We start from the raw sequence: 20,506 nt of genomic DNA on the forward strand, positions 1-20,506 counted from the left end.
TACAAGTTGAAGAGTCTCTTGCATGCAAATTTCCTAAAAGAAAGCAAGCAGACATTATCTTGAATGACATGGAAACAAGCTCATCAGCTTCCTAGAAGAGAGCAATTGGAGAATGGCAAAGGAAAGTGTTTAAGGGTGATAAATAGATAGATAGTATGCAATAAAAACAAACAATGTCTGGAGTGTCTGATGTGACGTCTCTAATTTATGTCCGGAGGGTCTAACTGGTTTTGGAGTTCCTGTGAAACCTATTGGGCCACGCTTGGAGGAAATCAATGTGTTCATGCAAGGAGCGCCTTTTTTCTATTATGAGAATGATACTTTTGCACCGAGGGATATTTGGAAGTCAATATCCAAAAATTTCTATAGTGTGGAACAAGAGTTGGTGGACTCGAAGTATAATTGTTAGCTTTCAGAAGACCAAGAGGTTATGTACACAATCTCCTAATAGAAGAGCGATTTCAAGAATTACCTCTCCCCCCCATGACTATTCAGGAAGCACTTCCTCAAATAGAGGACTATTGGCCTCCATGGGATCAAAGAAAAAAATTAAAGCATAGACTCTAGACGATGTGGTGGTGTCCTTCATGAAGAACTCTACACTATAATTGAAAATTCACGAGGGAAACTGCAAGATAGTGAAGAGAAATACAATCTTGAAAAGTGGGAAGAATGGATCTTGGTTTGGGTGGGGCCAAGTTAGGTGGCTCCTCTAGAGGTTGACGAGATAGAAATCATATTAGGATTTAAAAAAGATCACACTTGTGGAACTTCGTGTGTGAGTGATCGATTGCGGTGTTTGGGTAATGCATTCCAAATAGATACAGTTGCATGCCATCAAGACATTAGCCATTTGGAATGCAATTATATCTATTTGGAATGCATTACCCAAACACCGCAATCGATCACTCGCACATGAAGTTCCAGGAGTGTGATCTTTTTCAAATCCTAATATGATTTCTATCTCGTCAACCTCTAGAGGAGCCACCTGACTTGGCCCCACCCAAACTAAGATCCATTATTCCCACTTTTCAAAATTGTATTTCTCTTCACTATCTTGTAGTTTCCCTTGTGAATTTTCAATTATAGTGTAGAGTTATTCACAAAGGACACCACCACATCATCTAGAGTCTATGCTTTAATTTTTTTCTTTGATCCCATGGAGGCCAATAGTCCTTTGTCTGAGGAAGTGCTTCCTGAATAGTCATGGGGAGGAGAGGTAATTCTTGAAATCGCTCTTCTATTGGGAGATTGTGTACATAACCTCTTGGTCTTCTAAAAGCTGACAATTATACTTCGAGTCCGCCAACTCTTGTTCCACACTATAGAAATTTTTGGATATTGACTTCCAAATATCCCTCGATGCAAAAGTATCATTCTCATAATAGAAAAAAGGTGCTCCTTGCATGAACACATTGATTTCCTCCAAGCGTGGCCTAATAGGCTTCGCAAGAACTCCAAAACTAGTTAGACCCTTTCGACATAAATTAGAGACGTCACATCAGACACTGCAGACATTGTTTGTTTTTATTGCATACTATCTATCTATTTATCACCCTTAAACACTTTCCTCTACCATTCTCCAATTGCTCTCTTCTAGGCAGCTGATGATCTTGTTTCCATGTCATTCAAGATAATTCTTGCTTGCTTTCTTTTAGGAAATTTGCTTGCACATGACTCTTGAACTTGTATGTTCTGCTTCCATACAGATATAAATTTTAATTCACGCTCAGATAATAATTAAATAAAATAAGCATTAGTAATGAAAAGATTTAGTCATTCGATGTTACATATTATTTGATGGAAAGATCCTAGACAATTCTTGGAGAAAGGAAACATCATTGATAATCATTTTTTGCAAATAACACTGAATCAAATAAATTAAAAATGTTTCATGTAATTTTTAAAAGTAGAACTCATTCAATGCTTTCATGCACCGACGGCAAAGCCATCTGACCCACACCATTATGCATAATAGAACAAATCAATATAATAGGCTATTATAAAGAATATATACAAAAATATGAAAGAACATTAAATTACCATTACAAACCCATAAACCATTAAATAGTGAAAATAGATATAAATTTGTAAATGTCTCCCTATAAACACCACAACCATAACCAAAACAAAAAAAATTCTTACCCACAAAAACTTAGCTGGTGAGTTGCAAGTCTACAACATCTCTCAGATGATCAAACCATTTCTTAATTTTGTTCTTTTGGTTAGTCAATGGATTTAGTTGCATGTTCAAGTTTTCTATTTGAAGCCTTCTATTTCCCCATATTTGAGACATAATAAAATTCTTGTGAGTAGGAAATTGATTCAAGAGTTACGTTTGAAGAATTTGGCAAAGTAAATGATGACAATCAAACTCAAATTTTATCTGTCTTGATTAAAGACTTTTATCCTGATGGCATTAAATTAAAGTTTTTTCTCTATTTTTTGGTGATCTTTGGAGCAGAGGTTGCTTTGCATCAACCTGGGATACATTTAACTTGTGTTGTATCTGCGGAAATATGTATCCTAGGACGATGCAATGCAACCTCTACTCCACCAATACCAGATAGAAGAGAAAGTACTTTAATTTAAGCCATCACAATAAAATGCTTTCAAGACATATATTAGGTATAAAAGGAAGCCTACCCTGTCATTTGAAGGGGTTTACCTACAATTCAAGTGATCTCTTAATTATAAAATCAATTCAATTCCAAGTGAACATGCAATCAAGCATTCATCAAGAATTGAAGGAGAAATCGTTAATAAAGATATTTAATAAAGATATCATCTTTTAAATTAAGAAATGTGTAGGAGATTAAGAATACAAACCTTCCATATTACACACTTCAAGGTATATTAAAATCAGTTTAAAGTGTATTCATTTAGGGACCTTTCATAAAATATTCTCAACTTACATATCATAAAAGGATCTACTCCACCAATACCAGATAGAAGAGAAAGTACTTTAATTTAAAGCCATCAAGATAAAATGCTTTCAAGACATATAAAATCAAGTGATCTCTTAGTTATAAAATCAATTCAATTCCAAGTGAACAGGCAATCAAGCATTGAAGGAGAATTCAAGTTGGTGCAGGTGAATTTGGAAGACAAAAGGACTCAAAAAGCCATTAAAGACTTTTGAATGTCTTAGGAGTGAAGAGCCAATCAATTATGATGTCTTAATGGGGCATCCTTAAACAACACACACTAAGCTTTGACTACTTAGGTGTGTTGTGGGCCCATTCCTTCCCTTGATGTCCCTTCCTGTCTGTTTTTGTTAAAAAGACAATCACCGTTAGCATAGATTGCAAGATATGCACAAGATGTGTTTGAAATGGATTTAGAAACTTCCAACCAAATGTGATTAGTGAGTATAGATGTCGTAGTGCAACTACCCAGGTACACATGCATGCAGAACATGTAAGCTTAGATAAGGCACATGAACTATTTGACATAATGCCTCAAAGATCACCCAATATCCAATGACGGTTGGGAGAAAGAAAACATCAATTTTTTGATAATCTTAAATATTTCTTTATTCATCACTATAAATCTATTATGAATATAGTCTCAATATTGCAGAAATTTATTCTATTATGAATGCAATATTTAGGGATGTAATCTTTATATTTTTTTTTAATTAGGAAAGGTTCCTAATAGAATCCCCACTAATTAATCTACAGAAAGATACCACTAAAGAAAGAAATTCAGTCCTCACCACTATGGTCTTGAAGGCTTTTAAGACACTTGGATTCCTATTTTGGCCTGCTTTTCCTTGACCCTATGTTAAGATAGTAAACTAGTTTGAGAGAATCTATTGGGTGGGAAATTGTGTATGGTTGCAATTATTTTCATGCATGGAAAGTGATTTAAAGTTTGGACCAATAGAGGATAAGTATTTCTTGAACCTTCAAGGACATGTGTAGAGCACCGCATGGATGTTTCTCCATTATTGAACTCTTTGAATATGTAAGTAAATTATTTTTGGTTGATGACACAGTAAGTGTGGTATTTGCCTTTTCGATATGTTGTAGATAATATTAATCAAATATGAAATTTTTTTGATGCTATATACACTATGTTTTGGATTGAATTTAGGTAAGCGAAGAGGTAATGGAAGAATAAAAGAGCTATACAAAGGAATAAGATTGAAATAGGTGGTCTGGGATGGAGGTTACAAGTATATATGATAATTTGTATGGATAATTTATTGTCTATAAAGAGGCAAATAAGCTATCACAACTTCAACATGAATGAATGCCTCATCTACAGAAGTAAAAGGTACCTCTAATGGTTTCAAAATTTGTCAAAATAGTTATGATATACCAAATAATCAAGTGGAATATCCTTTAGGTAACTAATATTATCTTCAAACTATTTATTTTGATTTTCGTCATATCCTTTCCATGTGCATTTCCCTTGGTTTTAGTCTCATTTTTTCTTTATTTTATATATATTCAAAACAAAATTTATAGATGCCTCTACTTGTCTCACCACTCATTAATTGTTTGGGATTTTCATTCCATTCACCTAGGTTGACATCTATTCTAAGACTTTGTGTCATGGCCAAGATAAATTATTATTCTCTCCTTGTTAATGACCATTTCATTAATGAATCCTTCCTCATAATTTTGGATAAGTGAGACAATGTTAGCTCAAGGAATCTTTTCAATCCACTTTCAAGATTCTTTCCCAAGTAATAATCTTGCATATTGGAAAATAAATTATGCTTCTATTTTTCCAAGCTACTCTTCCTTATAATGTTTAGATTTATTCTAAAGTGCTCATTGTAACTCATGTTTACTACTCTTCCTATTAGTCTCATTCCAGTATCTCCTACAAAAATATGGAATGATTGCATTTATATTTTATTTGTGTCTCCTAAATATCCACAAAATTTGGAACAATAATACAACTTTTCAATAATACTATGAGCATCACTTTGATGAAATGAGTACTAAGTGATCCATTCTTATGAGGGGTTCATGTAAACTACTCATGAGAATGGGTCAGCTTGACTCTAAAACTATGCAAGTGAATCTTGATATAAATATCATAGTATGAAAGTCTTGTGAAAACACTCATTCTTCTAGCATTGAAAGTTGTGATAGAGTTATTAAGGGGATTCTCGTGTGTATAGATTCAATGTATAAGTTCAAGACAGATTTTGAGGTGATATTTCTTTCATTTTGGTACATCTATCTTTAAATTGGATGTTCTTTTGCCTTCATGGTAGGGAGTAAGTAATTTTTATGTGGGTTCCTTTTTTCATTCTTGGATTATTAAGGAAAACATAGTTTGTGAAGAGGAGGTTTTGCTTGTTATCTTATAAAAAAAATTGGGTATTAGCTATTATAATAAATGATAGACAAAACAATGTCCTCTAAGGTTGTTGAAAATAAATATCTATATGATGGATTCTCTTCCCAATTTATCTTCAAAGTTATTTAGTAAATATTTGGGAAACCAAAATAGGGTATGTTGATTTGGAAAGGAAGAACTAAATCTCCCAAGCTTGTTCCAACAACCATAAAATTTTATGATTGGGATGCAAGGGAGATTAGTGGATTTGATGGGTTGGCTTTGGCTAGATTCACCTAAGACAATTGATGATTTATTAGGCATTGTTGTCGTCGATGCATTGTTAAGGTTATTATGATTGATTATCAAAGCTAGTGGGATTCAAATATAGAGGCGTGTTTAAGATAATTCTTATCATTGGTTGGTTAATAAAAATATGGTTTCAAGATTGATGCACAAACATATTAGAAGGGCACTTTTATGATGTATGTGAAATAATCACATTATTAAGCAAAATAATAGGTAATCTATAGGCAAGAATACTCCATATATAGATATTCTATATGAGGGACATGACTAATTCCACAAACTATAAGATTGACTAGGCTTTTCTCATTAGTGGAATCATATAATAGCTAGTGTGTATAGTTGGCTAGATGCATGAATTTGTAGTTTCCATACAACTAAGAAATGATAATGTTTCTAAGTACAAACCAAGTGGGAACTATAGACCCACTAATCTTATTTGTAACCACTTTCCACGACTATATTATGATAACTCTCTTATTGATAATAGAGAGTATCTAATACATTTATTAAGACCCTGATTATGGTCATGGTAGACCACACAAAGAATGACTTCCATAGGAGGCTAAGAAGGTGATCCATGAACAAGAGTTTTTTTCATTCAATCCTTAACATTAACTATCATTAAGGTGGAGAAATTTTTGAGGTGAGAAATTTAGTGAAATATTACTTAATATTCTAACTAAAGATATTATATACTAATCATGAAGTGTGAATTCATATGACTCACTGATATATAATGATAAAGTATTACATAATTAAAATTGTAAAAAACACTACCTACTTGATATTAAATTTATTATTATTCTAATGTGCAAAGAATAAACAAGATTATCTAGGAATTAAACCTGTTACAGTTTCATCATTAATGGATGGATGGATTGAATGAGTGATCGGTGAAGTAGTTGAATTTGTGCCTATAATTGTAGAGGTTGGAGAGTTTAAAAGAATTGCATGTACATCGATCATTGATGGCCAAATTAATGCATCTACTTGTGCACATAAAAGGCCCACATGAATGCATCTTAAAACTTACTCATTGGATATGCTTTCTACTATTGCTCTGTCAATCACATCCACAATATTTCCTCTCACAAAAGATTTCCATACCTAAACAAGAATGAATAATACTCATCTTGATGAGATATATAACATAATCTACCTCTTTGTCTGGATTCTCTGGATAAGTATTACATGGGGAGAAATGGGGGTGATGGGGGAGGAGATTACAATCTTGTATCAGGATATAGATTTATTTTCCGACCATAATGTAATGAAAATGAACCAAAAATTTTCTTGATTAATCTGTTCTAATACCCTAACTAGCAAGGAATTTTGTTGATACAACTGTAGCACAAGTTCAAGAAAATTTCACCGCAAAAATACCATTCGTCAAGAGCGCTCGCATCCATAATTCTTTCTCAAAGATGACTTCTTCCTCCATCCATAGCTCTTATTGTTGTTGACGGAGGCCCGGGCGTCGCCGTTTACACAACCCATTTTGGGCTCCCTTGTGGTCATCCTTGCTAGTTATGTGCCAACCCTTGGCACTTTGTGCCCGTGGAACTTCGTTCCCCCATTCCCCATTGCGGCCGTCTTTGTCACACCAATGATCACTACAAAGGTGGGATGAATGAAAGGCAGATTTTGTAAAGAAGCAGGATTTTGGTCTTTTCTTTTTTTTTTAAGTAATGCACATGGTCATCAGAATTTCGACGAACACAGACACTTTTTCTAAAAAAACCTAATGTCATTGCATTATCATCAGAATTCTGACAAAATCAGGCATTTTTTCAAAAACAAATCAAGTTTGGTCACAATATACCTTCTCCGTCGGAAACCTCCATCGGAATTTTAGGATAAATGTATTAGTGAGGTAAAATTGGTAGTATTCCAAACATAAAGATCACAAATAATCTACCACCACCTTTGGATACTGCATCGGTACACACTGATAATCCACCAGTTATTGACACGGAAGGTGTTACATATGACAACACAAATCTTGAATCTAAGATACTATTTACCATGAATGTAGATACTCAGGAAGTAAACATTGTTGTGGATAAGGACAGTTCAGTGGTTAAGGAGGTTAATACTGACAGTGGTAACATATCAAAGACACTTGTAGATACTGTTGAAGTTGGAATCCCAACCCAAATAGAGCAACCATTTGAATGTGTGAATCCTACTGAAGGAAAGGATGTTGGCATAGGGCCACCAAAAACTGGGTTACCGGCAGTTGAACCTTCAGGAAAACAATCCGAGGAAGAGGTACACAGTGTAATAGTGGAACCGATAGTCATTGAGACACCCAAACAGTCTGAGAAACCCTTGTTAGTTGAAATGCAAACCTAGACTGATCCACTAGAGGTAAATACAAGTAAGATGGTTACAACTGATGGAAACATAGAGATAGTAAAGGAAATTGGTCAAACATCCAGTACATCAACAAGTGAATTCAAACCTACCAACATTAGAGAGGTACTTTTGGATTCAATCAAAAGGATAACGGACTGCAATGTAATGGCTTATAAGACAATTGACAACAATGCACCCATTCTTCAATTGATTGCACCTAACTGTAACACAAATCATATTAAGGATTCCTTAGGTAAATTGGACACATTGTCCAAATTTATTGCTGATAATGTTATAACCATTGATAAAGTGAATGAGGAGATAATAAAGGAGAGAGTTGGAAAAGAAAAAGATAAATTATTTGATGACATAATAAAGAAGTGCACAGATCATCTGAACACACTATTACTGACATTGACCTCTACAATTTTGGAGTATAAAGAGCTTTATAGAGAAACTTGCAAACCACACAACCTGACAGAGGATATAGACAAGGGAATCAGTAGAGCATAGAAGGAAATAGATGATATAGCTGATAACATTATTGGCCCAACCGGTCACATATTAGTTTTTGAGTAGGAAATAGCAGGTTTTGAAGAGAAATTGGAGAAACTTGATAAGGAAAAGGAAAGAATAAGGTCTAATGCCCGAGAGCTTAAAACTAAACTTGGTCCAAACTTGGAAAATCTTATTTCTCTAAGAATAGAAATATCCAAGGCATTACTTCAAGGAGAAAGATCACCGAAAGAACACATGCATTATCTCACCAACACGATCCAATAGTTTGAGGCAACTCTGAATGATAGCAAAAAGTTCATGCAAAGCTTAAATATGGTTCTGGCTGACATCTTTTAGATTGTAACCAGCCGGTTACAAACCTTATAGTGAAATTTTTTGCACTTGTTTGACTATTTTTGACAACCTTTTTCATTGATATCAAAGGGGGAGAAGTGGAGAGAAAAATAATTATTTAGAGGAGATCATTCGCTTAGGGGGAGCACACTTTTGTGGACTTCAGTTTTTGGAATAGTTTTTGGATTTTTCTCATGAGTGTTGCCATCAATTCCAAAGGGGGATATTGTTGGCATTCTACACTCTTATGAGAATAGTTGATGTTGTCATTGATGGCAACCAACTGGCAACCTAATGGTAACCTACTAAAAATCATCTGGCATTCCACCAGAACTTATCGGCACCGGTAGTAGACTTCTACATACACCAACAGGTACTTCACTGGCAACGGCAACAATGCATACCGGCACTCAGGCCGACATGGAATAGACTTTTTGTTTATTGTTTTCTAATGTAATTATCTTTTGTAAAAGCCAACATGGCATATTGCAAAAGACTCATATATGTATGAGATCTTATAGGTCATTTTGAGATTGGAGATGATAGGGAATATAATATAGAATGAGAAGATATATGATATCTTGTATAATGTAATATTGGTGACAGCAAAGGTTATGATAATAGACTAAGCTAAACTGGTACTAAACCCGGCATAGTTGATGTTGATCTAAAGAAGTACATTGTATTGGATTTGATAATCCATTTTGTAAGTCAGTGAGACTTCCATTTTTGTGATTGAGCAGTGAGCTCTAGGTTACTAGCCTTCTTGTATGTGCAGACCCATCATTGTAAGTAATATTTATTAATTGGCCAGTGAGTGAATATTGTGGGTCACAAATCCCACTGAGGTTTTTCCCACATCGCGTTTCCTGTTTAAACATCTTGTTTTATGGTGTGTTCTCTATGTTATCTCTATTATTCTTATTTACCAGTACACTATTTTTGGAAGAAAAGTTCTTAATAAGTTTAAATATTATGCTAACTGGGTAGACATTGATTCACCCCCCCCCTCTCAGTGTCTTTGGGACTGTCATTCATTCTAACACTTTCTACACCCATTAGCAAACTTGGTCAGTTAGTTGCAGATGCATATAATAAAATCAAGTCACTAGAAGATGTTGCTCAACTATATGTTGAACAGAGCCACAAGAAGAGATATGGAGAAAAACTGGCAAACGATATTGATAGTGACAAAATGGCTCTATGTCACAATAAAAGTTTGTTGAGAAAAGCTATTGAAACATGAGTAAAGTATCTTGATTCTACCTCCAATGTTAATTTCTTTTATTTTGACCTTTCAAAAATTCAAGTTGAAACAGAGAAAGAAATGGAATAGATATGCAAGGCATATGTACCACTCCAAGATTCAATGCATAACAGATTGGACAGCTATGATAATGAGAAGGCAAATAGACTTTGATCTCTTAAAGAACTCAAAAGGCTTCTCACATCACAAGTAGACATTCTTTAGAGAGCCTATTCCAATTCAAAAGCTATTCTTGCAACCCTGAAACTTGCACACTGGACTCAATGGAAGAATTCCATTCACAGCTGGTATCTACATTCGAGTATACTGAGAACATACTAGAATCATGGGAAAACGCTTTGTCACAGATGAAGAAGAGCTTCAATGCTATTTTTATGAGATTAGCTAATGCATAAACTTTTTTTTTTTTAAGTTATTGTTATATATGTTGAACACTTTGATACAAATTTTCTATATATATATATATATATATATATATATATATATATATATATATATATATATATATATATATTACCTTTTCATTTTGGCATTGTTGTCAAAGGGGGAGTAGAAATATATATGTGTATTTTTTAAAATTTTGTATTTATGCATGCAGTAAGGGGGAGTATGAGTATATGTGTAAATTTGTTATTTGTTGTGTATGCACACTTAGTGGTATTACTATAAAATTTATTAAGTGTTGCCATCAATGCCAAAGGGGGAGATTGTTGGCTTGATGATGATTGTAATGTAATTCATCATTTGTTGTCATTGATGAAACACTCACACACACATATGATTATTTTTACTACTGGTGTAACTTCAATTGTTTACACTATCAACTGGTATACTTAGTGGTTAATCTCTAGCCACTACTCTATATTAACTAGTATATGCATAAGAGATAACCTATGGTTATACTAAGTCGGCATCAAGATGAAGATCAAGATGGAGATCAAGTGAAGATTCAAGGACAATGGTTCATATGTTTTATTCAAACTGATATAAATTGTTCCAACATGTACTTGTTAGTTTTTGTGATGTGTTAGAAGCACCAACTACTTGGCGGCAACTTTTGTGATGAGTTATGGTCACTTGACTAGAGACACTACACCTAGGAAATTGTGTTTTGATTTCTTGGGACCAACATAAGTTTTGAATGTCTATTTAGAGACATCTTAGTGAGTCATTTGAGAGAGATATGATAATGATGTATCCATGAAGAGTGAAATTTTTTAGTTAAGAATGATATGCTTAGAAGGATTTGATCAAGAAAGTAGTGTGCTACTCAGAACAGATCAAATCATTCTTGTTGTTTTCTAACCATTACGGCAGAATCAAAATCCCTTAACTGAGTAAGCTCTAACAAGCTTCTATGTATAAATCCTTTAACAGGGTGATCCATTAGTTTGGATTCTTAAATCCTCCAGTGAGGTTACTCCTAATAGGGTACTACCTTTAATAGGGTACAAGCTTCTAATCAAGCTTTGGGATCTCTAACAAGATTTGCTCCTAACAGAGCACTTTGTAGACCTTAACTGGTTAGTTATCTATTTATGCAGATAGTTAACTTGTGAGTTCCATCTCACCATGGTTTTTACCAATTTGGGTTTTCCGCGTACAAACACTTGTGTTATGGTGGATGCTTTAATTTTTGTGAATTTTTTTATATCATTTTGGATTTCATGCATTGTGTTTATAAGCTTTGTTAAGTTCATCTACCGGTTAGTCTATGAAGTAGTTTGGTTTTTCATGTCACCGATTCACCCCCCCCCCTCTCAATGATTTTCAAGTCCATCACCCTCTACCTCTCTCTCCCTCTCTCCCCTTATAACTTCCTCCATACCCCTTCTATCTCTCTCTCTCTCTCTCCCCCTCTCTCTCTCTCCCTCTCTCTCTCTCTCTCTCCCTCTTCCTTCTCTCCCTCTCTCCCTCCCTTCCTTCTTCCCCCCCTCCATCACTCCCCCCTCCTTCTCTCTCCCTCCCCCTACTCTTCCCCCTCTCTCTCTCCCTCCTTCTTCTCTCCCTCTCCCTCTCCCACCTTCCCTCCGTTCCCCCTCTCTCTCTCTCTCTCTCTCCCTCCTTCTTCTCTTCCTCTCCCTCTCCTGCCTTCCCCCTCTCTCTCACTCTCCCTTCCTCCATACCCCCTCTTCTCTCACTTCTCTCTCTCTCTCTCTCTCTCTCTCTCTCTCTCTCTCTCTACCTCTCTCACCCTATCTCCCCTATTCCCTTCCTCCATACCCCTTCTTCTCTCCCTCCCTCTGTCTCCCCCTCTCCCTCCTTCCCTCCATCCCCCTCTCTCTCTCCCTCTCTCCCTTTCTCTCTCCCTTCTTCCCTATCTCTCTCTCTCTTCCTCTCCCTCCCCCCCTTCTTCTCTCCCTCTCTCACTCCCTCCCTTCCTCCCCCCTCTCTCGCTTCCCCCTCCTTCTCTCTCCCTCACCCCTACTCTCCCTCCTCTCCCCCTATCTCTCTCTCTCCCTCCCTCCCTTTTCCTCCACATTTTTAAGGTGTAGGAACATGTAAACGGTACTTATTACTTGTAAGCACATACGGGGTACTCAGCCTATTAGTTCGCTACCCTACCATAATATTTTTTAGGCTTAGGAGCGCGTACGCACTACTTATTAGTACAAAATGGGGAAAAAATACCGTTGGGCTTGCCAACATTTTATGGACTAACAACGTGCACACGGTTATTAATATAGTGCATACAGGGTACTTAGAAAGTTGGCCAAGAGCCTCAACGAGCTCAAAAGAAGTTTTTGAGGTTGTTGAAGGCCCCACTGCAACTATGTATGCACTTCTCTCACTATTTTATACATAGAAGTAAGTTATTTTTTTGTTTTTGCATGATTTCAAATGATTGAATTGTTGTTCTTATTAGTTTTGCCAATATTATTGTGACTGTTTAATAGTTTGATTCAAAAAAATAATGATAAGATGCATATTTATGGTTATCTGTTTGTTTATGAACTTTTGTTTACATGTATATGTAATATGATTCTATTTAGGACAACTGATATCAACCATGGGAAAGAACAAGTGAGAAAAGATGAAATAACGAGAGGTTGAAAAGGAAAGACAAAGGTAGCGTATGAAGAAATTACATGACATAAGAACAATGGGAGAAGTGTTGGCATTTTTTATGATTATGTTGTGAATGTCATTGATGGACACACACTTACCTTGAGATCACTTTTTGTATGGTTAAGGTATGCCCAACCGGTATTTGTTCGAAACCGGTATTATGTATTATAGTCTTTAGACTATCAGTGTTTTGCAGAAAGTGTTTATTGATCCCAAGGGGTATAAAGACCTCAAGCAGTTCGAGGATCTCAAGCGGAGCAGAGAATCTAAAGCGACAACTATCATTTTTTTCCAGTCTTCATTTTTTTCAGACCGGTAATCGGTAAAGTTGTATGAATCGGTATTCCAACTAGTAATCGGTAAAGCTATATGAATCGGTAATTTTGTGATGTGTTATCATCCACTAATTCTTTGATGGTGTCGACACTTAGATGGTGACTTTTTGTCGTGTTACCAAATAAGTCTAGGTATAGTGAACCTAGGAAATTGAAACGTAATCCTATTGGACCGACATGAAAACAAATTCCTTTTTAAGGACATCATGTATAGGGTTTTAGGTTGTTGTTAGGTTTTTAAAGTATTGATAAGAGTCTCTATGTATGCGTGAAGATTTGATCTGAAGGAAGAAAAGAGAGTGGAGATATTGAATACTAAAGTAATGCCACTACTACATTCGGAGCTGAATTCTAACGGTCGTTTGTCGGATTTGCGACGAATTTTCATCGGAATGCCAATAAAATCAACCGTTGAAAACTTAGCGTCAAATTGGTTGACGATGCCATGCCCGTTGGAAATACGACAATCCAATGGACTCTGCCGACATTCAAGGAAGTCATCAAAATCAATAGATTTCGTCGCAAAGCCGACGCCAATTTGGAACTTCACACCAACGGTGATGTTGTTTATCCGACGCTTGTGTCATCGGTCCATTCGGAGACATCGATGACCATCTGACTACGAAGTTCCGTCGCACATACAACATCCTCGTTGGTCGAAATCTTGGTATTCATCGTAATTCCGACGATGATAATTTTTATCAAAAAATAATTATTATTATCAATGAGACCCAGCGATGTCTCATAGATATAAAAGAGCCATCGAAGGAAGGAAACACAGATGAATTCTAGAAAGGACTCACCGAAGATAATAACTCATCGAAAAAAGATATCGAAGAAAGTAGAGAGGGTCTTCATCGACGGGAAAAGTTCTCGAGGAAATAATACTATCGTGCAACATAAAAAGGACCCACCGAAAGGAGCATTTTCATTGAAAGAATAATATCGATCAGACAAAAGGAAGCTACATCAATAAAAGATATCGATGAGGATATAGGTTTCGAGGAGGTTAAAAGGCATGTTCTCGATATGCATGGTTTTTCTGATGTAACTTTATCGGTGAAGAACGATAAGGGAAAATAAAGAAACGCTTTGGTGAGATAATAGACTTATTCATCGACGGGGCATAGTGATATCAATGAAAGAAGTATTTCGATGGAAAAATAAAGGAAGACATCGAAGCCCAAGGTTTCTTCGACATAAGACCCGATGGATATCTGATATGTTTCGATGAGGAGACAGCCATACTGACCGAATACAGTATTTTGACGAAGGGAAAAAATACTTGATCGAAGTAATATTCGAAACAAAAGTATTGTCGATAGAAACAAAGAGATCGATGGACTAAAGAAACAAGAGCTCTGATGGAGCTAGAGTCATTTCCTTGTGCAAGTAATGGGAGGAAAGAAGTATTGTAGTAGAGAATGGAAAATAGAGAATAGGACATAAAGGCATTGCAACAGATAATGGAACATAAGTGCTAACATATTTTTTTTTACGAGTATAAAAAACATGATTACAAAAATGGAGTTCTTTTTGTAGTGTAAAGAAAGTGCTAATTACAAAATCAATAACTTAGGCTTTAAATAATAGGTTTCAATGTTTATGAACACTACCGAATACCAATATTATTGGTTTCAATAGACAAGAAAATGCATCACAAAAAATATTTTGTCAAATGGTACAATCAAGATCTAAAGTAGAGAGTTCTTGACACAATCAATGTGCAGCAAAGACTACTAATAATTGAGATACGATTTATAAAACAATTCACTAATTTAAACATTTTCATGACCCAAATATAGTAAATGTCAAATGGACAAATCCCGATATATTGGTTACATTTGTAAAATCTGAACACTCAGAAATAAAGCTAGATATTGAAACCCTATAACATTAGCAAATGCATTGTAAATCTTATAACTCTTGAAACCCTATAACATTAGCAAATGCATTGTAAATCTTATAACTCTTGGATCTAAATTCCAATTAACACTATCAAATTATTGAAATAAATTTAAAAAGCAGGCTAAAATAATATTGAGTAGTGTAATTACATTTTAATTACATTATACACAAACATGATAAACATTAAAAAAACTGAGTTAAAAATTTGATGTTGTAAAGTTTTTTCTCTTAGTATATCATAAATGGTAGTTTGAAAAGTACTGTATCCAATACTATGCCTATTCTACATAGAGCTAAAGATTTGACGAGATTTACATTTACAAAAACTGAGCATGGTATCGAATGTTTGTAGTAAAAGTTAATTAAATAATGATTTACAAAACAAAATAAGATAGGCATTGCTTTGAATATTATAGGTAGGTTTGTGAATAGTACTTTGAGCTGTGGAGTAGTTGGAAGCAAGGAGCTTTTGATTGTTTTCAACTTGTTGTCTGAGAACTTGCAAAATTAACAAAATTAAAATGTTAATTATAAAAGTTGGAGAGCAGCTGAAATTTGCAAATGTAGACTCTTGAACCATTTTATCAAATTTAGGAAATGTAGGTAACAATATGGAACAAAAAATTAGTAGCATCATTCTAGTTGCAACTGCAGGTATCATAAGAAAGGTTTCATAATCGAAGAATATTTTCTAAAATGTATATTAATCAAAGTTGTTGAAGATAGCTGAGTTTACACAGAGCGATTGCACCTACAATTTATGTTAATGCCTTAGATCTTGCCTTTTAAATCATGGTGCTAAAAAATTTGCAATAGGTACAATCAAATGATTTAAACAAAGAAAATAAAAAGGGCATTGATTAGTTTCAATTTGTAAAGTTGATTAACAATTCAATCCAGATGATTGTACATAACGCTCATCAATCATTTCTAACAGTGTTATTTTTAATATATAAATGTTTCACCAAAATTTAATGGTAGAGTTGAAGAATTTCATTTATAGGCACACAGAACTCTAAATGTAACAATTTTTTTTAAAATGTCTACCAATTGAGTTACTTGTCATAAGTTTGATATGGTGAAGTTCTAAATATAACTAAAATGTGGAGTGTATAGCAACATATCTATCAAGATGTATTGACCAATATTTATCAATATCAAGAAATTTAGGGAAAAAAAAAGAAAAGAAATTAAAGAAAAAAGCATAGGATAGGTAATGATACAATGATTAAATTGATATATGCTTCATCTGTACAAAATGAAGTTATCAGAATTCATTTTGTAATGGTGGCTATTAGCAGTGATATGTTTCAAAAAAAATCTACGACCATGTAAGAAACAGAATGAAGGAGGATGGACCTCAAAGTGTTGGTGGCGTGTATGCGATCTGAAAAGGCACAAGCTAGTGCCACAGACTTGGCAAGTAATCTTAATGAGATACCATCTCCTAATACATAAAAATAAAATAAAATTGTGGCACAACAATACCATGAAAGCAATATAAAAATGAGGGAGCTCAAAGTTATAAAATGCAGCAAAGGTATATGACCAGTTAATGCAACATTAGTGTATGTGGATGGCAAAAGAACTCACAGTAATTCATTCTCCTTCCAAAGAGGGCACTTACTGATGAAAAAGGGATGTACTTTTGTGATCCAGTCCAAACTGGATAGAGAAGCGTGGCTCAAAGATAAAATTCACCAATTAATGATCTAAAGGTAAGAAAATCAAATGAAGAGCCAGACCAACTAAAGACAAATGACTATACATGCAAAATCAAGACTTGACTAAAATGATTGTTGAATTCTTTTTTAGATGTATTAATAACATAATGCTTTACCTACAAAGAAATTCGACCAACTCAAATTTAACTTTGATAATATGGTACTAAACTTGTAACTAAGTGTCAAGACATTATATAGTTAGCTAATAGGCTATGGTTTATAATGGAAATACATTGTAGGTCATGGAAGGTCACAGCAAAGGTAGTTGAATTCATTTTACACCTGCCATTTAAATTTAATTGAGAACTTCAAAATCTTCTAATCAAATTAGTTAAACAATAATTCTGCATTTTTTTCCTATTATCATGAACAAAAAAGTAATGGTCAATGCAAAGATCCTAGAGTAAATTTATTTAACACCTTTTCAAATGTAGGTGCTACTACATGAGAATGTATGATATATGGGATTACTCTAGCTCGATGTAGAAAGAAACTATTGTGATGGTTGGTCTGGATCAGGAAATATCCCTCTTGAAGGCCCATATGTTTGCTACGTTAAGATAAAACTATCCTTGCTCATGCAATGCCATGATTGGAAGAAATGCACAAAAAGCTTTCAAGCAAATCAACCAACAAGTGTAAATCTAAACCCCACAGATTTTTCCAACTAAAGTTCCCAAAAACTAAGGCAAGTTTATGGGCTAGAGACTTCAATAGTTAGAGTAAAGTTTGCATCACCTATCGAACTCTAACTCTTAACATCTAAAATAATTTAAGGAGTTTCTAAAGGCTAAATGGTAGTCTGTGTGCATATTTTACCTTGGATGTATAGTTCTGAAAATGTGTGGTGGTCAGCTTAAAATTTTATGTTACAAAAAACTATTCTTACAACTTTCACATGAGTGATCAAGTGTGTAAACCACTTCATAAGTTATTCAGCAACACTTTTTTTCAAAGTTGATAAATTGGTTGTGAATGTTTCAAATTATAACTGTGGTATTTTTTTTAGACGACATTAGATTTCTATTAAGAGAATTTTTAGCAAGGTATTAGCTAGGTGATATTGATAGCAAAAAATCAACAACTAGTTGTATATGGTGAATATGGATAACAATAATAACGATATTGAAAGGCTAAATGAATTCAACCATAAAACCCTAGCCTAACAACAACAAAGATCCACCATAACATATGAAGATTACCTAAGACAATGCAAATCAAATGAAATCACAAAGATTATACCATCACATGTCCAATAGGGTTTGGATCTTCATTCTTCCTATCTCCATTGATCTTGCTTGATATATTTGCTCTCAAATTTTATGTGCACAAGAGCTCAACAAAGAACGGAATGTGGTTGCAAGTAGAATCACCTATGTTCAAAAGCGTAGTGTAGTCAAATAGTCAACGGGGGTTGAATGCATAGTTTGATTAGGATGCATAGATTGATTGATTAGGGTTTGATAATGAAGGAACCATCCTCTTATATAGAAGACACTATATAAAATGGAAGGATAAGATTGAGAGGTGTAAAAGATAAATGGTCGGCTATGATTAAAGGGTAGGTAAAAAAAATAATAAAATAATGAGAGGGTAGGTAGTGTATGAATTAAGAGATGAATGACATTGAATTAATTAAATAAATAAAGATTTATTTAATTAATAGAAGAAGTGGGATAATTAAATAAATAAGATATTTATTTAATTTAGAAAAAGGAAAATTTAAATAAATAAATATATTTATTTAAATGAGAAATAAGGCTAGAAGAGGATAAATGAATTAATTAAATAAATAAAGATTTATTTAATTAATAGATGAATTAGGATAAAGTAATTAAATAAATAAAGATATTTATTTAATTAGATTGGACAATTTTAGGTGTCTACACTAGTTACTATTTTTATATAGAATATGGCTCATTCAATCAGGGAAACAAGAGATAACTAATTCTTGCTAACACCCCACTATCATATACTATGATAATTAAAGTTGTGTAGCTCTAACAAGAAACCCTAAATTCCACGTGTTAACAAAATATATAGATTCCAGCACCACTTTGTTGTTTCTTTTTAAGAAAAGTTAAACTGCAGAAGTGGAGGTAAATTTTACAGGCACCAAAAGCATGTCTGCTAACATGTTCACCAAATGTCTTTTAAAGTTCAAACATGAATCGTGTTAAGAGACTGGAATTGTGACAAACCTAAAACTATAACTAGTTGCCATTGCTTAAAATCTAGACTAGTAGAGAATCGGCCAATAGGTGCTAAATTAGTAGTATTTTGTTTATTCCTGTTCCAGTCAAAACAAGTAAATTTTGCTATTCAAAATTCGTTTAAATCTGTACTGTCAGACAGTAAATGGTGAATAAGATGAACTGGAGATATTGAAGGTTCACACAATTAACAGAGAGAAGAGAATTTGTGTTTGGCAAAGGTAGTGTTACCTTAAGAGTACTGTGTAGTGGACCAAAATTTTCTTGGGAATCATGGACTTCTTTTATACACTCTGCAATATGCACAAAATAATGAATTCAATGTCAGTATTGGTTATGAATAATCATGTTTGTAAATTGTAAGTATATAAAAGAGTGGTTTTAAGAAAATTATGTTGCTGGCCTATTTTGCAATGGCAATGATCGAATTGTCCATGGCAAGTGTGAATGTTCCTTGGATGTCAAACTTCCACATGAGGTAGACTAGTCTAGAAGTGTCTTCCTTATAATGTTCAAATGGTATCTTTGTAAGTTCAGGAAAGTTATCTTGCAAAAGTTTGTTGTGTAAGTTGCAGTCAATATTTGCATCTTCAATCTCAGTTGTTCATTGCAAGAAGTGCTGGTATGAAAAAATTGTTGTTGATGTACATGTTGTGTAGTGGGCTGTGTTGTTGGTAGAAATGTGAGCCGTAGAGACTATGTGATGGCATATGTTGAAAAGTGGTTGAAATGGTGGTAGATAGACATTTTTTATCCTCAAGATTCCAGCAACCTGTCATTGGAAAAAAACATTTTAGTAAACTTGTTAAATGCTTGATGAATTTAGTGAATCATAATACTTGTATTGTTTTTTAGTATTGAGCATGTTGGTTACCTGCGTATTTGATGAAGCAAATGTTTGTAGAGAAGATTTGGAGAATTCATCATTTAATTCATCAATGAAGGTGGACAAACTCGAATTTATGTTAGTTTCTCCTCTACTGCCATTGTGGATGACATTTTTAAGTAGAATAAACTTTGCTTTTGTTGTAGTTTCCAAGGTTGCATAGGAATTGGTAAGGATTTATGGAACTGTCAGCTGCAAAAGACAATAATATGTTAGTGAGCATGCTCAATTAATTGTAGGATGTATATGAATTGGACTGTTCTATCAAAAATTGGATTACAGTG

The sequence above is a fragment of the Cryptomeria japonica genome, chromosome 3 (genome assembly GCF_030272615.1).
Source record: "Cryptomeria japonica chromosome 3, Sugi_1.0, whole genome shotgun sequence".
NCBI lineage: Eukaryota > Viridiplantae > Streptophyta > Pinopsida > Cupressales > Cupressaceae > Cryptomeria > Cryptomeria japonica.